Source organism: Simochromis diagramma, unplaced genomic scaffold (genome assembly GCF_900408965.1).
Source record: "Simochromis diagramma unplaced genomic scaffold, fSimDia1.1 OVJJ01000680.1, whole genome shotgun sequence".
In the NCBI taxonomy this organism is placed as follows: Eukaryota; Metazoa; Chordata; class Actinopteri; order Cichliformes; family Cichlidae; genus Simochromis; species Simochromis diagramma.
Window position 1 is genome coordinate 1,530,352 of NW_024387470.1, and position 21,404 is coordinate 1,551,755.

At 40.9% G+C, this 21,404-nt stretch overlaps 1 long non-coding RNA gene across 1 annotated transcript; it reads left to right on the forward strand.

The window, feature by feature from the left end:
- Positions 1-1,364: 1,364 nt before the first annotated feature.
- On the forward strand, positions 1,365-19,962 carry LOC120723527. The gene is made up of 3 exons (XR_005693769.1): positions 1,365-1,374; positions 5,314-5,320; positions 19,795-19,962. It is a non-coding gene; the product is annotated as an uncharacterized LOC120723527 (long non-coding RNA).
- Positions 19,963-21,404: the final 1,442 nt, after the last annotated feature.

Genomic DNA, 21,404 nt, shown 5'->3' on the forward strand with positions numbered 1-21,404 from the left:
CCTCGCACATTCAAAAAAGAAAATTCGACCATTTTTGACATGTTCATTTAAAGTTACTAATCATATGTAAATATGCAAAGCAGGTCCCAATGGGATTTCTTTGATATGCAAATTGAAAGTGCAAACAAAGGTGGGGGAGATGAAGAGGATTTTTTTAATAATATGAAGAAAAAAAAACCCTCTGAGATGGTATTGTCATGATGTTCTGCTGGAAAAGAAAAATGTGAGATACCACCGCTCATGGCATTTTGTTAGCACATTTTTTTCAAACATGATAGTGCCATGCACTGGAATGCCACCGCCAAATTTCTGCCTTTAATATCAAAGGCAGGGTCCGATATGAATCTAGTCTTATTTGCTATTCGCTTATATTGGAACATGTAAGCGGGCATGACAGTGTAGCCTCTATCATAACAGCAACTTACATGCACATTTATCTGTTTGATGGGATGTAAAGGGAAGGTCAGTGTTTCCATAATTCACTCTAGAACCATAAATCACAGTATAAGATCTCCTTTGCCCGTGCAGTTGTCGTGTGCTGTTTGCTAAATGCAGAAAATGACCAATTCACCGCTGTATAATATGGCACTTATGGGCACAGGTGGAGGTTTTAAAAGACTTTGTTTTCCCCTTTCCCTCGCTTACTCTGCCGAGCTGTACATTCAGATTAATCGTTAAATTCTCACTGCTCGTGAATCTAATCATTATTTTATGCATGTTAGCACACTGTTAACTGTCCAGTGCTCTGACAGTAAGCTAACAAACGTTCCTATGTGGTCAGCAATGGGAAGCAATGGAGGGAAACTGACTTTTATTGACACGAGGCTGTCAGAATGGAGACACCACCACTGTTCATTTCCAATTTCAGTCCACAGATTGGAATCCGCTGCTGGGCTCTCCAGTGTCTCAAGCACCATTTTCTGAGCCTATGGTGTGGAAAACATGATTTAATTCCTGTTCAATGCTTTTCATCAGATTCTCCATCTCTCCAAATCGTCTTTGTGTGGCATCATATTGAAGGAGTAATTGTGCATCACTGTGGATGGTGGAGTGCAACGTCCTCTGGTAAAGCCAAGGGGGAAAAAAGTGATGAGGGAAGCTGTCGCTTCATGTTGCAGTACTGTTACTGATCATTTCTTGCCAGTGAGAAAGCTGTTTACAATATTGTGGTAATGTTCTCTTTCAGTGAAAGTGACTCAGTAACGGCAGTCACAGCAGTGAAAACAACTGCAACTAATGAAAAGTGACTGTAAACCAATGAGCAGGTGCGTGATCGATATTTTAATTACATGTTTGTGGAACGCACTGCAGTGCTGCTCCCTCACCAATAACATGTTGATTCACGCAGAAGTGGGTTATGTGGCCTTTCATTGTGTTTCACTGAGTTTCTGTTTCTTGCCTTGAAGATGGGCTAGTTTTTGTCACATGACCTATGGTTCAAACCACAAAACAGAAATATGTGGTGTGTCATTGTATCATTAAATAATTTTAAAAACTAATTAAAAATATTTTTACTACTTACTCATTATTAAAACTACCATAGTTTTCGGGTCCACAGCCGCTACTTTTTTCCCACACTGTGAACACTGCGGCTTATACTGACGTGCGGCCAGTGTTGGGGAGTAACGGAATACATGTACCGCCGTTACGTATTTAAAATACAAAATATGAGTAACTGTATTCCGTTACAGTCACCGTTTAAAAAGGTGGTATTTAGAATACAGTTACTTTGTTGAAATAAATGGATTACACGGCGGTGCTTTCCTGTTTCATATTGTGGCGGGTCAGGACTGTTTGGGTTTTGTTTGACAGCTGTTTAACGTTGTTCCAGGCGGCAGTGTTACGGTTGCCATGGTTACAGGGTGACGCTCTCTCTCTGCGTGTTTCCTGGGTGAGAGAGCGCCTTTTTGTTGTTGTTGTTGTGCTAAGCTAATAGGCAGAATGCTACAGGTATAGCTCTAAAGAATGTAGCCTCATGGGCAGTGTAGTCCGTGCTGCAGCAGGGAGAATGGACTGCCATACTCGTTATGTGTCTGTGAGCGCGAGGAGGGAGAAAAAGGCAAGTGGAAAAGTGCGAGTTGTCATCGAGCAAAAACGGGAGCTGGAAGCATGTAAATATAATAATAACCACTGCAGCCAAGAAGAGTGCCTGACGAGCCCAGTTGTAAGTAAGCTATTAAGACTCGACTGTACGCTTGTGTTCGTGTTTTCCTCCGAAACAATAAGTTTTGTTGGAGCAGCCTTTCAACGCCTCTCTCTGTCTCTCGCAAGTAAAGTTGACCCAGACAACAAAGTAAAGCTATTTTTCGGCTACGAGCCCGACACGGAACCCGCCGTATTAGTCAGGTCCCTTTACTACGGGTTCGGACCTTCAGTAACATTAATAAATCACAGCAATAGTACATTCACGTAGTTGTAAAAAGCATGATAACATATTAAGTAATCCAAAGTATTCCGAATACGTTACTCTCAACGAGTAACATAACGGAATACGTTACAGAATACATTTTGGGGCATGTATTCTGTAATCTGTAATGGAATACATTTTAAAAGTAACCTTCCCAACACTGCGTGCAGCTAATGCATTTTTTTTCATGCGGCCAAAAACATTTTGCCTGGTACCAGTAGACCAATAAAATTGATAAGTAGTATATATACGGTATATATTTTTACCGGTTGTTAAGAGACGTTGTAATGTTGTTTGTGCACTGTTCCGTAAAAAAACCATGAGCAACGTAATGTGTGTGTTACCGATACGTACGTATACTTAAAGGTAACCGTGTTACAGACGCTGTTCGAGGGGGGAAAAAAGCCTTTGCAGTATGTTTTTTTGTATGTTACCATAAAGTTTATGTTACCTTACGGATTAAATTAAACGTTAAAAATCCTCACGTGTAATATTTCTGTGTAAATATCTCATATTACGAGTGAAACGCATTCGGCTTAAAATCCGGTGCGGCCTGTACAAGTACAAAATTGATTCTCTTTCTAAAATAAGCGCATGCGGCTTTTAATCAGGTGCGCTCTGTAGTCCGGGAATTACGGTAATCCGTTACATTATACATTATATTTGTGTTACCTGACTCATCAGAGCTTCCTATAAGGCACCAACTCTAAAACTTTTACATCCACTTACTCCACCCTCTGCCGTTAACTTATAATAATACAAAACAAAAGTGTGTACATTTTTAACAGACATGAACTAATAGCCCAAGTGACTGATTGTTGGTAATCAAAATTCTCAATTTATACAATGAAAACAGGTAAATTAACACACCATTCCACTCCAAGCAGAGACCACCTGATTCAGGAGTGTAAGCTTAGGCTGTAGGGTCACATAGGCTGGGAGTCCGGTCGACGACCCCTGGTAACCTCGGGTGTAGAGACAAATGTGGAATCACCAGTGTTGGTGAAGTTACTTGAAAATAGTGATTAGTTACTAATTACTGATTACGTCTCCAAGAAAGTAATCCTGTTACTTAATTAATTTTGTCACGACCTGCGGGATCGGCAAGGCGCTGATCATAATCTCCCCACTCCTGGCTCTCCTTTTCTATCTCTCTCTCCCTCTCTCTCCTGTTTTGCCGGGGCGGAACTCATGGTGGGTTCATGCCCTCGGCCCACGCCTTCCTAGATTGGGAACACCTCGGCCTCATCAGACCAGCTGGTATTTTAGAGGGAGGAGGTCAGCTGTTCAACGCTGGATTGTTGTGAAGACTCTAGTCAGTACACGTCGAGCCCAAGTTTCCCGTGCCTCCGTTTTAGTAAGTTAACGTGTGTCTCTGTGTTCTAGATTCCCCGGACCTGTAGGTTGGAGTGAGCACGTGTGTGTTTTCCCTGGAGCCCTGGAACCCTGCCTCTCACATCTTGTATATAGCGCTATCCTCGCACTGTCCTCTCTGTTAAAACACAACTCCGGAGTCCTGCAAGTGGATCCTCAGAGCAACCCGTGACAATAACAATCCAGCCATACCATGGATCCAGTGGACTCGGCTCAGCAACCCGCCCCCTCTCCTAAAGCCTTGTTGGAGCGACACGAGCAGATGCTACAACAAATTAACCATCAGTTGCTCGCACTCACTCAGGCTCTCGCTCAGCACATACCTCTGCCAGGTCCCGCTATGCCTCCCCCGTCTGCAGGAGACCCCCGGGGTCCACAGTTCACCTCGCGCGTTTGGAAGGAGTTCTGCACCTCCTTAGGGGCCAAGGTCAGTCTCTCGTCAGGTTTTCATCCGCAGACCAACGGTCAGGCACAACGGGCCAACCAAGAACTCAAAACAGCTCTCCGCTGCTTGACATCCACTAATCAAACCACCTGGAGTGAGCAACTGACATGGGTGGAGTACGCCCACAATAGCCTTACCTCATCGGACACAGGCGTCTCCCTGTTTGAGGCCTCCCTGGGGTATCAACCTCCCCTGTTCCCTGTAACCATCAGTTGCTCGCACTCACTCAGGCTCTCGCTCAGCACATACCTCTGCCAGGTCCCACTATGCCTCCCATGTCTGCTCCTTCACAGCCGCCAACCCCGGAACCCTCCACACCACCAACCCCCACTTCCGCAGAACCTCCAGAACAAGCTCTACCGTCACCGGAGCCGTTTGCTGGTGAGTCCACAAGTGTGCTGGTTTCCTAACACAGATTACGTTGCAGTTTAGGCAACTGCGGCGGACATATGAAAGTGATGGAGCAAAGATGGCCTTTTCTGTACAGTTACTCCGCGGTCAAGCCTTAAACTGGGCTCAAGCAGTGTTGCGAACCGACCCGGAGATTGCCTATGCTGATTTTCTCTCAAAGTTTAAAAGTGTTTTTGAAAGGGGCACCGGAGCAGAGGCAGCGGGCCACCGTTTGCTGAACTTAAAACTAGAGATGGACCGATCCGATATTACGTGTTAGAGTAAATAGTTAAACATTTGTCATTTTTATATTTACCATTTGTCTATTGTTTTAACTCTGTGAAGGAATTCTTTCTTGCCTCCCATCCCCAGATTCTCGAGGTTCTGGGTGCAAGGTTGAAGTGTTTTATCACAGGAACATCCTTTTGAAGGTCTGTTTGATGTTTGGTAGAGCTCCCTACCCTTTGTATGGTTTGACTGTGTTATCTATGGTGGACCATACATTGGGTGTGGGGCAGACTACCCTCTTTATGACCAAGGATGTTGTTCCTGCTTTTAGGTTTTATGACCCTTTGATCAGCAGAAACAAACACACACACACACACACACACTCTCAGATAACACACACACACACACTCAGTGTATACATTTACATACAGTGCCTTGTCTATGTAACCAAAGGGGGTTGCAGGGGGAGGTGTTTTGTAAACTATTGTTTGAAGTTTGTCAATAAAAGGCAGCGAGAGGAGGCCACCATCGTGGTCATTTGTCGTGCTGGACACAGATGAGAGGCCTCCCTTGCGCAAGAAATCGATCGAACACTGTTGCCTTGTTTTTCTTTCATGGGAATAAGTCCTGGATACAGCGGGGTTTGAGTTTAGACCCAACATTACGTATCGGTATCGGTCCGATACTGACCTAAATTACTGGATCGGATATCGGAGAAAAATAAAAAATGTAATCCGATCCATTAAATATCACGAAAGCACCTCACAAAACTTGCAACACGCCGTAACTCACCTCAGAACGTTAGCACTCGGAGCAGTATGCATCATGTGATAGAGCGGCTGCGGCATGCGGGACCTGTCGGTGGTCTGGATAGCATGTGGAGCTTCGCTAGCAACCAGGCATTTCATCTCTGACAAAGTTATCCCGAGAGAAGTAAAGCAAGTGTGTAAGTCCATCTCTGAATGTTTGTAAAGCATTCCTGCTTTAAGCTTAACAAGCGACTGCCTCTTCTTGCTGCTACTTCAATCATGAAACTGCTTAACGATCAGCTGATCGGCTTTTCTGTCGCAAGTCCGTCTCTCTTGTTTGCTTTTGGCCCACTTTGCACCAGAAAGAGGAAACCAGCGGCTGAACAACAGCAGCACGTTTAAGCTTGATCAGCTGTTGTTAGAATGTATTTAATATTACTTTCTACTCGAGGATCTTTTTCTATGTAGCTGACCGCTGTAACTGTGCAGGGGCGGATCTAGCAAAGTTTAGCCAGGGGGGCCGATAGGGCATTAACAGGGAAAAGGGGGCACAAAGACATACTTTTCTTTCTTATTCTCATTTAAAATGTCTAGCTTTTAATAAATAATTATCCAAATCTTACACCCAAAGTTTTAATTTGATGTAAAATGAATAGAAGTCAATTACTGTATATAGTAACTATTAAGTCTAATATACCCTAGTAAGCTATAGTACTTTTTCCTTTGGGAAGGTACCATCTGTGCAGTCTGCAATTTTGTTGAAGAAAGATGTTGAATCTATTTAATATTTCTTGAAAAATAATTGATTTCTGTGCATTTTTTTTCACACTGCATCAAATTAAGGTTGATTACGTCGATTAAGCATCATGAGGTGGAGCGTGAGGGGTGGTTCCCCATTTTTTATTTATTTATTTTTGTTGTTGCTGGGAGTTGGAACCCTATTAGTTAGGTTGCTTAATATTTACGCTAAGTACTCTTTAAAATACCAGAATAGGGAGGATGGTGTAGGTTTAAGTTTATTAGATTGATCAGTATTGCTGAACTATGAAATATTTTTTTTTGCATACAGGTATAACAGAATAGCTTTAGTGTAGTTGTTGTTTTAAACTTGAGTATGAACTTATACAAAATGCAGCAAGCTATTTAAAAAAAACAGTTTTGTTGATTAAAAAACACTATATCGGATTCATATCGGTATCGGCAGATATCCAAATTTATGATATCGGTATCGGTATCGGACATAAAAAAGTGGTATCGTGCCATCTCTACTTAAAACAAGGAAGACGGTGTATGGCAGACTTCTCTGTGGAGTTTTGGACACTGAAGATCTTGTAAATAAACAGTCTCTGTTAAAACATATCTCCGGAGTCCGGAGACAGATTTGTTATTTTCAAAAGTAATTAGTTACTTTATTACTTTGTTACTTTTTAAAACATGATACACAACCTGAATAAGTAAAGCACATTGCATCAAGCAAAAATTTAATTATATGCAACAGTCTCTGACTGGAAGAAATATGTTTAACATGTAAACCTATTTTCTGCATATTCCAGCATATACATACGTATACATACACTCACTCTTTCAAATAGTAAAACACAGCAAACAAGAAATAAAATCAAAGATTCAGCAGCACTAGAGTCCTGTCGCTCTTAAAAAATCTATTTTCACCTGTTTAGCAGGAGTGGGGGTTTGTCCGGTGCCACAGCGGTCATATCAGTGGGGGGATGTGAGGGTTTCTCTGTGAATTTCACATTCCCGTGGCAGTGTGCTCGGTACTTGGTTAGATTTGAAGTTTAATTTTTCGCTGTAGAAAGACGCTTTCTTCCCACGCAGAGTGTACAGCAGACACTAATGTTTTTGTCACTTTTTACGGAATCAAACCCAAAGTAATGTGAGTACTCCCAAGCTTTAAACGCTACATGTTCATACTCTCTCCCACACTCCATATTATCCATTGTTGATCTACACAAGTCTGTTGCTGTCACTGACATCACACGTTCTTACGTCATTGTCACGAGACACTCTCACAAACAAAATCATGACAGTTTAGTAATGCAGTAACACAGCTTACCTATGGGAAAGTAACAGTAATCTAATTACTTTTCTTGCAATAGTAATCCCTTACTTTGCTCATTACTTGAAAACGTAATCAGATTACAGTAACGGGTTATTGCCCATTTCTGATAATCACAAACTGACCTGCATGGAAGATGCTGACGTGTCTGCAAACACCCGCCTTTTACTCTCTGACCTGCGTGAAACACAGAAAACTCAGACACAAACCAGAAATAGGGAAAGTTTGGCTTCAATGCTGCAACCACTTTTGGGTATATTGCATTGTGAAGTAATGCTTTAGTATTACTACTACTATTACTTTTTCGTTTTTAACATTTTTCAGTAATGCACTAATATAATGCTTTACTGTACTAAATTCACTAATTATAATACAGTTGATTAAGTAATCTACTGCATTAATTTTAAGAAAAGTAATGTAATATAACCAAAACATTTAAAAAAGGACATTTAAAAAATTAAATTTTCCCAATTAAATCTGTCTGTCAATATGAACTCCCTGAAACAGCTGAAACAGAATTTCAGCCACCAATATTTTTTTTCTTTTGTGTACAATGCTGTCTTTTTAACATTAAACCAACTTGCAAGCCTGGCAGAAAAACAAGCTATTGTGAAAGTTTCCAAACCTGCAATTCTTCCGATGGCCACTAGAGACTGCCTCCAAACAGTGAGTCAATCCCCACAGTGAGCTGTCTTAAAATGTTCACTCAATATGCAGCAAAACCAAACAGCCTAGAGTTAATAAAATAAACCTGAATTCTTCCTTTCAACTACTTAAACTTTCTTGAACCTCTGTCGACTCACTGACATAGATCATATATTGTCCTTGTCTCTTTCTTTGTTTCTCTTCTCTTTTTCCTCATCTACTGCCATAAAGTTGGACTACATGGCATCCCCCTTTGAGCCTGGCTTTGTCAGATGTGTCTTCCTGTTAAAAGGGAGTTTTTTTCTTCCCCTGTTGCCAATTGCTTGATTACAGGAGATCATACAATTGTTGAGTCTTCATAAAGTGGCTTGAGACAACTGTTGTTTTCAAGTTGCACATGCAAGTAAATACAGCTGTACTGAATGTAATTTAGCAAGCCAGTCAAGAACCCTTACACAAACACAGAGGCACAACAACATCTAAACAAATTTTTTCAGTTGAAGATATTAATGGTTTCTTATTCTGGTATTAATTAAATGTTTAGATTTTTCACATCTCTCTCTCTCTCATACACACACAGGGTTGTGGTGTTATTTATTTTATTTATTAGAGATGGTTAGTTTACATGTATTAGTCAGCTGGAGTGGGAGTTCGCTACATAAATTGAGTCCGACTTGGCACATAAGGAGCAATCAGGCAAAACAACACGAAAACAGTCTGTGACTGTTAAGGACACAGACAAAGAAGATTTGGTGAAGAACATTTAGATTATGTACACACAGAAAGAGAAGAGGCAGAGTTAGTGCTCATTATGTGGCGAGAGCAATAACAGTGACGCAAAACACAAAACAAAACAGTAAACCATGGAAATGATCCTGGAGCAAGAACAAAACATATCTTAACAATTTTAATGGTTCCTCCAATGGACACATTACATGTTACTGGCTTTACTTGCTTATATAAATATCCCTTGGGTTGTCCAAACTACAAGTACAGGAAATAAAAAAGGTGATGGAGCATTGTTGTGGAACGTAATGACACCCCTACATCTTTTTTTTAAAAACTGTAATTAATCATCATAATGTAATAAGTTTGTATGATTGCTTACACTTACTGTCAAAAGGAACCAGTTCAGTTATAAAACACTCTGAAATGCTCATGGTCCTGTCAGGGGAAGTTCATCTGTCTTGTCTCAAAAGATGGTTTTTTAAAGACAATCTGTAAACTAAACTAAACATTTTGCTTTTCTGCTCTCAGAGGAACCTCGTGACATTTTATAAAAATTTCAGAAACAAGCTGGCCAATATCCTGTTTCAAAGATTAAGGATGAAAAATATCTTGCTTGTCCCATTTACAATACTTAAATAATGATTGTTAATGTATGATATAGCCTAACAATAGCTATTTTACAGAATAATTTTTAACTGAGCCTGGCCCAGGCCTCCAGTTTGTAGTCATAAAGACATAAAGGCTTAATTTTATTATTTTACAAAAATGGTCAACACAGCTTAGGGTTAGCTTCGTAGCCAAAAAAGTGTCGACCGTGATGAACAAATCCTTGCAGACGAAAAACAGTCATTATTTAGCAGGTAATGCATTTAAAAATTGGCTGAAAATATCTTTTTTTTTTAAAAAAAAAAAAACAACAAAACAAAAACATTGCTCACTTATTAATATCTCAGTTTTTTGGCGAAGTGGTAGAATTCCACAAAAATGTATCATAATTGCTTTAGGACTAGAATATTTATCACATAGAGAGTATTACACACACACATATATACATCAAATGTGTGTTTTGTTAGTAGGTGACAGACTATTGTGGCAGGGCCAGTGCTGAAGTATGGAAGAAAAAATAGAGAGGGATTTATTATCCTGTATTGAAGTTCACCCCAAAAGAGCTAGCATTTCACAGGAGCTGCATGCTGACCTTTCCAACAGCCAAAAATGTCATTGAAGGTTTAAGGCAAAGAAATCCAGTCGTATTTAACCAAGCCTTCAAAATCTTTGACATTTCTTCTGATGTTGCCACAGGATGGCACCCTGAAGACTGAGAGCTGGCCTTCTCATAGAGAGCTATAGCTTTTTACACATACAGACTTCACATGGAAGCAGCCCTTGTGCAAACACCAGTCTCCGCTATGAAAAGAGGGGATTTAGAGATATGCCATTGCAGCTGATGGAAGATAAGATTTTTTTTAAAGCCTCTTTTTGTCTTTGTATTGTCTAACATGAATGGGTTACTAATTAGGAAAGACACACAGGGTCATGTCCCAATAGGTACTGATTATTTTAGGAAGATCAAGATACTTTTCAGCTGCTACTGTGACAAATTACTTCATTCTCAAACGCACACATGCACACAAACACATACATCTATATATATATATATATATATATATAGATAGAGAGAGAGAGAGAGAGAGAGAGAGATACCATATATTGCATATACCTTTAATTCTGTTTACTTGGAGTATGTGTGTGTGGAGACCCAACCCACACGCACAGACACACACATCAGTGAACACTCCACTGAATCAGTATGGTGTCAGTCTGCATCTTCCCTGCCACTCACTAAATTGGAGAGAAAGCTGCTCTGCGCTCAGGCAGAACTAAACTAGGAAGTGCTAAAGCTGGAGGCAGAGACAAGGGACATGTATGGTGGGGGGAGAAGAGAAGGGGCAGGGTGGTGAAAGAGAGAACACAGGGGTGGAAGTGATGGCAGCAGTGGTGGTGGTTGGGAAGGTTGTGGTGGGTGGTGGGGGGGGTTACACTCTCAACACTACTGGATACTACCACGGTGGTCCTTCACTGATTCACATTCCCTTAATCCCAGTTGGCAACCTCTTGGACAGGCACACTTGATCCAAACGCACACACACACAAACAAATGCACACCCATACAAACACACTCGCCACCCCCATGCTGCTCGAACTCACTCACTCATAGAAAATGGACACAATGGTGTGGATGGGTTCAGCTTTAGATGAGGCAGAGGCGCAGATTGAAGTCTTTACACTTCTGTAGTCATCTCAGAGGATTGACATCACCTCCAGGAAAGAGGCTGAGCTATTGCAAGAATCAGAGGTACTGAAGAGCTTACCCTCTATAAGAGCGCACAGAGGATATTGGTTGAATCACAGTGGGCAGGATTTTGAAAAACAATTATGTGCATTTCTGTGGTCTTTGTATTTTAATCAACATAATATTAATTAACTGATCTTTGGATATCTGTTATACTCTTGTGTCATTAGCAATTTCTGAGCCTAAATCAGAAATTTAGGCTCCATTCCACTCCCCATTAATTGCAAAGCAAACCCAGGTAAAGTCTTAATCCGGTCGTTAAGTGATGACGTGCCGAATCCTACTTCCGGGCATAAAGTAGTCTGCGTTTAATATGCTTTTGTGTTGTTAACATGTTTAATGTTATGTATTTTCTTCTATTTGATCTCAAAAACCTCCTAAAACAGTCAGTGATCACTGTTGACCTCCCTCGGCTTTTATTACCGCTAATCATTTATTTAAGCTCAGTTTTTAAAACCTCAGGATGTAACTACAGCCCAGCCCATGCAGCAGTATATGAATGACTAACCTCGTATTGTGGATGGATTATCTCAGTTGTTCTCCTGGCTGAAGTTTGGTCCTTTTACAGCATCCTGCCATGCGATTACATTTTTTCCTGACCACCGAGAACACTCACGTTAACTTTTATCAAGTGGAAAAAAACTTAGCTTGTTTATATTATGCTAACATAGCTGTGTCGCTAGCGGTCACGTAGCACATCATTATATACCAGCTAGCCAAACTTCAGTAACCCTACAAACGTCACTGCTGTTTAGCTTTCTGTCTTCATTTATGTTGGAAGTGATAACAGAGCTGTACGTTTTAATTTGTTTCCAAAACCCCGCAGTCAGGACATGCTATATTGTATTTAGATAGAAGCTAGCGAGCTAACTTCCTGCTAACTTCTAACTCCGTTAAATATCATAAATTCCGTTTTCATGGATGCCTGGATGTTAAACTCAATTGTTACACCTGGTAGAGCAGAACGCTGATCATTTTATTAAAGATGAAAGACTTTAGACAGTTTTTCAACTCTCAGTAATGCCATAGTGATCGTTTGATATATGGACCTACAGCGGAGTTTAGGTCCAGACACGGCTAGTGACGTCAGACTTTACGACCGGATTAACAGTTGGAGAGGTTATGCAACCGAAGTGGCACTAGGATGACTCAGGAGAGCAACAAGACCAAAAAGACAGTAATTGGTCCAGATGAGACAAAAAAAGAAGCTGATCCAGAATGCTTACTTGAGTCCACTAGAAGCAGTCAGATAGTGAGCCAGAGGATTGGAAAAATAAGGTTTCGCCTGTGACAGAGGAAATGTGGGACAAATTCTCTGGAAGGCAGACCTGAAAGAGGTTAGAGCATTGCAAGCATATTTTATCCATGATAACTGTATACACCAGCCGGCGCGGATATGGGAAGGAACATGGCAGAGTTTCTAAAAATGTCAGGAAATGAGCTGACTTAAAGAATCTGTCCATGATAGTGATGATTCAGTGATAGATTTAATGTTCTTGGGGTCAGTCCTCTGCTGCCCACCCTCAAACATATAAGTGTTCCAGAGAAGATTTTTCAGTGGAAGTGGAACGGATCAATGGAAACTGGTTGGTTATGCAGGTAGGTAGGAATGGGTATCGAAAACCGGTTCTTGTTGAGAACCGGTTCCCACTGTTTCAATTCCTTGGAATTGTTTGCCATTTTTGCAAACGATTCCCTTATCGATTCCAGTCGCCCCGAATGACGTCACCGCGTTGCGGAGCGTCATTTACCTGGCAGGAAACACGGCGCGTAAGCGGCTCAAACGCTCAAAAGTTTGGTTATACTTTACGAGAACGGATGACAACAGGGCAACTTGCAATACTTGCACTACGAATATGCAAAAGCATTTGCTCACAAAACACGCGATGACCTTAAATGAATGTCGTGTTTTTAATTCCGCTCCGGACTCCTGAATCTCAACCCAGCAGCAGCGGTAACGTTTGCACGTCCTCTCCCGTTAATGCGGCAGGTAAATAATCAACTAACAGTGCATATTATGTTAGCGCGATCTGCCTTATTACAAAACCTGCCATTACTGTGCATTTAGGTGACCATGATGAGAGAGACAGACAGAGTCTGGCTCAGATGCTGGCAGTTCTCGCTGCAGTCTACCGGTAGCGTCTCCTTTCAGGCCAGGATAGACGAATGTCACCGAGCAGTGACTAAGTTTGTGGTCAAAGGCTTGAACCCATTTGCCACAGCAGATGCCCTCAATTTTAGGTAAGTGAATGTGTTTAATTGTAGGCAGGGACATTTCTGGATATTCTTGTGTAATTGCTACTGAATAATTTATGTTATACTTTGTTATTGCTACAGAAGAATATTTATTTTATTATTTTACATTTACAATTTTTTTTCCTGGGGACCCTGTGACACCCATTGAAGAGCCATAGGCTGTGGATCTCTTAAGATCTCACTGTTGGGTTTGTAAGGCCATGTTACTCCTAAATTTCTATCTTGTTCAAAGAGAAGATATAAAACGAAGTTCTAAGCTAATCGAACTTAGTGTTCTCCTTTTTTAAAAAGAATCGATAAGAGAATCGATAAAGAATCAAATCGTTAAACAGAATCGAAAATGGAATCGGAATCGTGAAAATCTTATCAATACCCATCCCTACAGGTAGGTGATCCACTCTTTCAACCAGTAGATAGGCACTGAAAATTAGGACATTATTTTAGCTGATGTCATTAGCACAGTGAGGATATACAGTGGGGCAAAAAAGTATTTAGTCAGCCACCGATTGTGCAAGTTCCCCCACTTAAAATGATGACAGAGGTCAGTAATTTGCACCAGAGGTACACTTCAACTGTGAGAGACAGAATGTGAAAAAAAAATCCATGAATTCACATGGTAGGATTTGTAAAGAATTTATTCGTAAATTAGGGTGGAAAATAAGTATTTGGTCACCTCAAACAAGGAAAATCTCTGGCTCTCACAGACCTGTAACGTCTTCTGTAAGAAGCTTTTCTGTCCCCCACTCGTTACCTGTATGAATGGCACCTGTTTGAACTCATCATCTGTATAAAAGACACCTGTCCACAGCCTCAAACAGTCAGACTCCAAACGCCGCCATGGCCAAGACCAAAGAGCTTTCGAAGGACACCAGGAAAAGTATTGTAGACCTGCACCAGACTGGGAAGAGTGAATCTACAATAGGCAAGCAGCTTGGTGTGAAAAAATCAACTGTGGGAGCAATCATCAGAAAATGGAAGACATACAAGACCACTGATAATCTCCCTCGATCTGGGGCTCCACGCAAGATCTCATCCCGTGGGGTCAAAATGATCATGAGAATGGTGAGCAAAGATCCCAGAACCACACGGGGGGACCTGGTGAATGACCTGCAGAGAGCTGGGACCAAAGTAACAAAGGTCACCATCAGTAACACACTACAACGGCAGGGAATCAAATCCCGCAGTGCCAGACGTGTTCCACTGCTGAAGCCAGTGCATGTCCAGGCCCGTCTGAAGTTTGCCAGAGAGCACATGGATGATACAGCAGAGGATTGGGAGAATGTCATGTGGTCAGATGAAACCAAAGTAGAACTTTTTGGTATAAACTCAACTCGTCGTGTTTGGAGGAAGAAGAATACTGAGTTGCATCCCAAGAACACCATACCTACTGTGAAGCATGGGGGTGGAAACATCATGCTATGGGGCTGTTTTTCTGCCAAGGGGACAGGACGACTGATCCGTGTTAAGGACAGAATGAATGGGGCCATGTATCGTGAGATTTTGAGCCAAAACCTCCTTCCATCAGTGAGAACTTTGAAGATGAAACGAGGCTGGGTCTTCCAACATGACAATGATCCAAAACACACCGCCCGGGCAACAAAGGAGTGGCTCCGTAAGAAGCATTTGAAAGTCCTGGAGTGGCCTAGCCAGTCTCCAGACCTCAACCCCATAGAAAATCTGTGGCGGGAGTTGAAAGTCCGTGTTGCTCGGCGACAGCCCCAAAACATCACTGCTCTCGAGAAGATCTGCATGGAGGAATGGGCCAAAATACCAGCTACTGTTTGTGCAAACCTGGTAAAGACCTATAGTAAACGTTTGACCTCTGTTATTGCCAACAAAGGTTATGTTACAAAGTATTGAGTTGTATTTTTGTTATTGACCAAATACTTATTTTCCACCCTGATTTACGAATAAATTCTTTACAAATCCTACCATGTGGATTCATGGATTTTTTTTTCACATTCTGTCTCTCACAGTTGAAGTGTACCTCTGGTGCAAATTACTGACCTCTGTCATCATTTTAAGTGGGGGAACTTGCACAATCGGTGGCTGACTAAATACTTTTTTGCCCCACTGTAACTTCACTAATGAGTTATTTTAAAAAAAACTGCCTGTTTACTACACTTACGAAGCAGACAATCTGGTGAACCCAGAGTGCTGGAGGTGATCCTTTTACACTAAGGCTGATGAGGCAGTCCGGTTGAGGAGCAGGAAACTTTGGCTTCTACCCACAAGGGGAAATCAGTGCTGAACTATGACCCAAAGAACCCAAAGATAATGGATATGTGAAAAGATTCGGGATCACTTTCCAACCTTTTTGGTAAAATTTGGAATAGAAAGCAAATCAGAATATTCATTTGTAATCAGCCAGTGTTTGTTTTGTTACATTATTTGTAATGGCAAAAGACAAATTATGTACTCAGGGATACTCAAAAAAGACTTTGGAAGGTAACTAGATGATTTGTAAAAATGACTTTTTATCCTGATGTACACTAAACAACTTCCTAGGAACCCGCTCTTCACAAAGAGGATGGGTCAAATAAATATCTTAAGGCAACACTAACAGATTAAGGTAATGGAGAAGCTGAAAAATGGAGTGATGTAGGAAGACGCTGATCCTGTGGCTGGAGACTGAGAAGGGTTTGTGTGTCAGTACACAGAGCTGAAGATAATTCCAAACTTTTGCTCTTGAGATATAAGTAATCAGACTTTACTTTGATTTTTTCCCATTAAAACTGTCTCAGAACCAGACCTTGCATCTTGTCTGCTGCATATTTGTAAGTATTCTTGGTCACTTATTTTAGTGCTGTAGAACAGATGGCTGTACTCTTGTACTGGCTTATAATACAAATTTAAGCACAACACAGCAATTTCTTTGGAAAGAGTAAAATTATTTTATTAAATAAAATACTTCCTGATACTTCCTGATCACCTTGTTTTTAGCCACAGCAAGCTAAATGCTGGTAGTCTACAACAAAGACTTCAACTGATCAAACACACACATCCACACATGTGCAATAGAAATAACACTAAGTGCAATACTGTTTCTGGCATCGTTGTATTATACTCATATTGTATATAGCATTTGTATTCTATTTTATTTGATTGTATATAGTATTTTATTTTATTCTATTCTATTGTGTACAGTATCTTATTGATATCTTATTCCACTGTTTTTCTCTAATTTTTCTATGCAACTTTGCACTGTCCACTGCTGTAACAAAACAAATTTCCCACGCGTGGGACTAATAAAGGTTATCTTATCTTATCTTATCTTAGTCTTAGCTAGCTAACAAATACGTTCACTGGTTAGCTTGTAAAATAGATAATAAACTTACTTGTTTATTATCTATTGATTATTGAAAATTATGTAGAAAAAAATACTAAAACAACTGGCCGTACATAAAAGAGGAATGAACCATTTTATTTATTTTTTTATTTGGGTGAGGATACAATGTCCTGGCTCAAACTGATTCTTTTTGCCTGTCCGGCTTAGCTTTTTAAAACAAGATGTTATCAGTATAGGACATGCCATAGTTTATCCATATTTTTGACTTAAATTGGGACCAATATTTACAAAATGAATATTATTTCTACTTAATATGAGCCCAAAATTCAACCGGGAAAGTGCATAGTAAAGATACATTGGCTTCAGATTTTGTATTTTGACTTTCTAAAATGCATTCCACCCAGCAGTTGGCTAGTTCACCCATTTTCAGTCCACCTTGGCTAAGATCTTTTGGCTTTGAGGATCTGTGTGTCAGTGCAGATTTTATAGGTACTAATAGTTTATTCAACAGCGACAAAGGACCATTAAAAGAGACTACACATAGATGTATATTTTTTCTCAGAAAAACTCTAAGCACAGCAATAGCCATATATTCCAAACCAGCCCAAGCTTTTGGAAATCCAAGACTCTGATCAGATCATAGCAGCTAACAGCTTATTCTGCTAAAACTATATTTCAAAAGAAATAAAAAAAAATTTCACTAGTCAGAACTTTTAAGAAAATTTGCATCATTTTTGGCACAAAAAACAACTTTTCATGTTTATCTCTATAAGAGCTCTAAGTCATGTTGCCTTTCTTTCTTCATTTGCTTCACACTAATTGGCATCTGGATAATGTGGTTCGTTTGTTTTTGTTTTATTTTTTCCTTTCTTTTCCTGTCAGAGAATTTATGAGGCTGCAGTTTAGGTCAATAAGATCATGTCTGTGGTACTAAAATCCACTGTGACCCCACCAAAAAAAGAACAAGTTGATATCCTCACAATAATGAAATCTTTAACATGACATTATTCTTTGGGAACCAGTTTGTTTCCATAGGCTATATCCATTGATTATATAAGTAAATGTTAGCATAACACAAATAAGACAAATCAGTGCATTTTTCCTTCTGTTGTAACCAGAACCAATCTGAGTGTTTCTAAATTATGTTTATACAAATCTTTTCACTTAAGAATATGGGGAAAAACATTGTTTTTTACTGTATTTACTAAACCTCCATGGTTACAAAATAATTATGGTTTGGGGTGCCAATCAAAAGGCAGTCATGGGTGCCAAATGACTGGTTTTCCTCCAGCAGTCGCCTCTAAATTTGAGTCAGTCCCCATAAACTCCCATCTTAAAATGCCCATTTATAACAACACTACAATGGGCGATTTACTTACTTATTTATTTTTTATAATCCATTCAGATTGATTCTTGGAATGCTTAAAGGTAGGAGCATGCACACACGGGTAGCTGTAGGCTCAACTATGCTAGGCCTCAACTTTGCTAACTACAGTCATTGAACTACAACCCTCAAGCATGTTTGTGTTGTTGGTGCCTTTTTAATATTTTTTTTTGACTATAGTCTGGTAACTTAGCACTAACTGGGACTTGCTAACCAATTCTGATCTTAACACTCTATATTTTGTCCAACTATGCTAAATATTCGATCCAAGAAGCTGAAAATGCTAACACCAAGGCCTAAACAAAAAATCTGGCCTGGATCCCACTGTCTTATGAAACTTCATGCCTATTTCCAAACTTCCCTTTCTTTCAAAAATTCTGGAGAAAATTGTTTACAGTCTTTTCAGATAATTGAGGTTTAGCGTTTTTTGTCTCTTTTAAGTCTCTTTATAGCACAGAATACTCGCTGCTGACACTTTTTAATATATCATCCTTGTTACAGATTCAGGGAACTTTGTAACCTTGTTTTCTTAGACTTAAGAGCGTCTTTTGACTGTTGATCATAATATTTGTGTAGGCTGTGTAGGGATTTGTGATACTGCGCTGGAGTGGTTCACATCATAGTTGTACCTTTCTGTGTAAATCTACATGACTTCAGGTCTTCCTGTATCTGCTGCCCTTTTATTTTCTCTGTATCTGCACTACATCAGCTGCCCTTGAGGGTGCATGGACAAACTCCCATGCACCCTTAAGTATCCTTGAAAGGGTAAAGAACTGGTCCAGTGTTCTTCGACCGCGACGCAAACTGCATTGTTCCTCCTTAAACTGAGGTTCAACTAACTGACGGACTCTCCTTTCGAGCACACTAGCATAAACTTTCACAGAGAGGCTGAGGAGTGTTATGCCTCTATAGTTGTAGTACACCCTCTGGCCCCCCTTCTTAAAGATCGGAACCACCACCCTGGTCTGCCAATCCAGATGTACCACCCATGACCTCCACACAAAATTGTAGCGCTGTGTCAACCAAAACAGCCCCACAACATCCAGTGCCTTCAAGAACTCAGAGTAAACCTCATCCACCCCAGGGCCCCTTTTACCAAGGAATTGTATAACTGTCTCAAGGATCTCACCCACAGTGATGGAGGAGTCATCCACACCGTTCCCAGACTCTGCTTCCTCTGTGGAAGACGTGTCAGTGGGATTACAAAGGTCCTCAAATTATTTCTTCTACCACTTGACAAACTCCTCAGGTGAAGTCGGCGGTGCTCCACCTGCACTATACACAATGCAGGTAGAGCACCAGTTTCCTGTCCTGAGTCACCTGAAGGTTTGCCAGATTCTCTTCGCGGCAGTCCTTTTCCATGGACTTTCCAAACTCCTCTTACACCTGAATTTTTGCTTCAGCCACTGGCCAAGCTACGTTCATCTTGGCCTGTCAGTACCTATCGACTGCTTACAAAGTTTCACAGGATGAGGGGTGGCTGTAGCTCAGGAGGTAGAGCAGGTCATCTACTGATCGGAAGGTTGGTGGTTCTATCCTGGCTCCTCCACTCTGCATGTCAAGCATCCTTGGGCAAGGTACTAACCCCAAGTTGCATCCATCGGAGGGAGTGTGAATGTGTGTGAATGTACTTAGAAAGCACTAAATACAGAGAAAGTGCTTGTGAGAATGGGTGTGATTGGGTGAATGTGGCATGTTGTATAGAGCGTTTTGAGTACTCCGGGAGAGTAGAAAAGCACTATATAAGAATCAGTCCAATGGGATTTTCTCTTCAGTTGGATGGCTCCCTTCACTTCCGGTGTTGGCCAGCTCAGTACAGCAGTTTCAGTTACTAAGGTCCGATATCCCCAGTCACCCTTGGAATGCTGTCACAGCTTTGCTGGAGGTGGGACTTGAAGATCTCATAGACTGGGGCCTCTGCCAGGCATTCTCACTGCCAGGTCTGTCCAGCATCCTCCACCGCCACCTGATCGAACTCACCACCATTTGGTGATAAGTTGACAGCTCAGCCCCTCTCTTAACCCAAGTGTCCAGGATGCAGATCTGATGATACAATTACAAAATTGTAATACAAATCATTGACCTGTGGCCTAGGGGCCACTTTTGCCACTTATTGACACCGTTATGGACACACTTATGTTTGAACATGGTGAAACTATGGTTTGCACAGAATTCCAGTAACAAAACACTGCACAGGTTCAGATCTGGCAGCTCGTTCCTCCATCCACGTCTCATTGTCTTTGCCCATATAAGCCTTAAAGTCTCCAAGTAGGATGACAGAGTCCCCAGGTGGAACACCCTCAAGCATTCCTTTAAGTATTATAATTTTACTGAATCTATGTTTACCCCTAGCCAGCAGTTTTTAAATTTGTGGCTTCACATGTCTCAGAACAGAATCACCAATTACCAGAGTTTGATCCCCGGTGGGTGTGTCGGCAAGTGGGGTAAAGCAGTTTTCTCTGGTCCCCTCCCCAATCAAACCAGGAGTGACATGTTTAGCTGCATGTTCTGCTTAAATTACTGGCTGTCTTAGCAGTGTCCAAAAAACGATGTGGCTTTTATAGTTAATTGGGAAACTTTCTGTAGCAAACCTGGTTATTAGGAGAGAAGGCATCCATCCCACTTTGGATGGAGCAGCTTTCATTTCTAGAAATCTGGCCAAATTTATTAAACCCCCCCAAAACGAGATTATCCAGAGTTGGGACCAGAGTTGCAGTCTTACATGCCTCTGCAGCTTTTCTCCTCCCATTATCCCCTCAAAACCCCATCACCTCAGAGACTGTATCCCCCTCTAAAACAGACAAAAAAGAAACTAAAAATGACTTAAACGTTAAAAAAATAAAAAATAAAAAAATCACAAAGAAAGGCTCCAGGGCGATGCCCGGGTAAACTTATCACAAGGAAGGGTCAACTGTTGCCTAGGTTTTTCACTCATAGGGGTCTTCTGAATCGCTCTTTGTCTGGTCCTTCAACCTGGATCCATTTGCCATGGGAGACCCTACCAAGGTGACAAAAACCAGATATGCATGTTTATTATCCGGTGATAAACATGCATAATAAAAAAGTAATACATTGCTA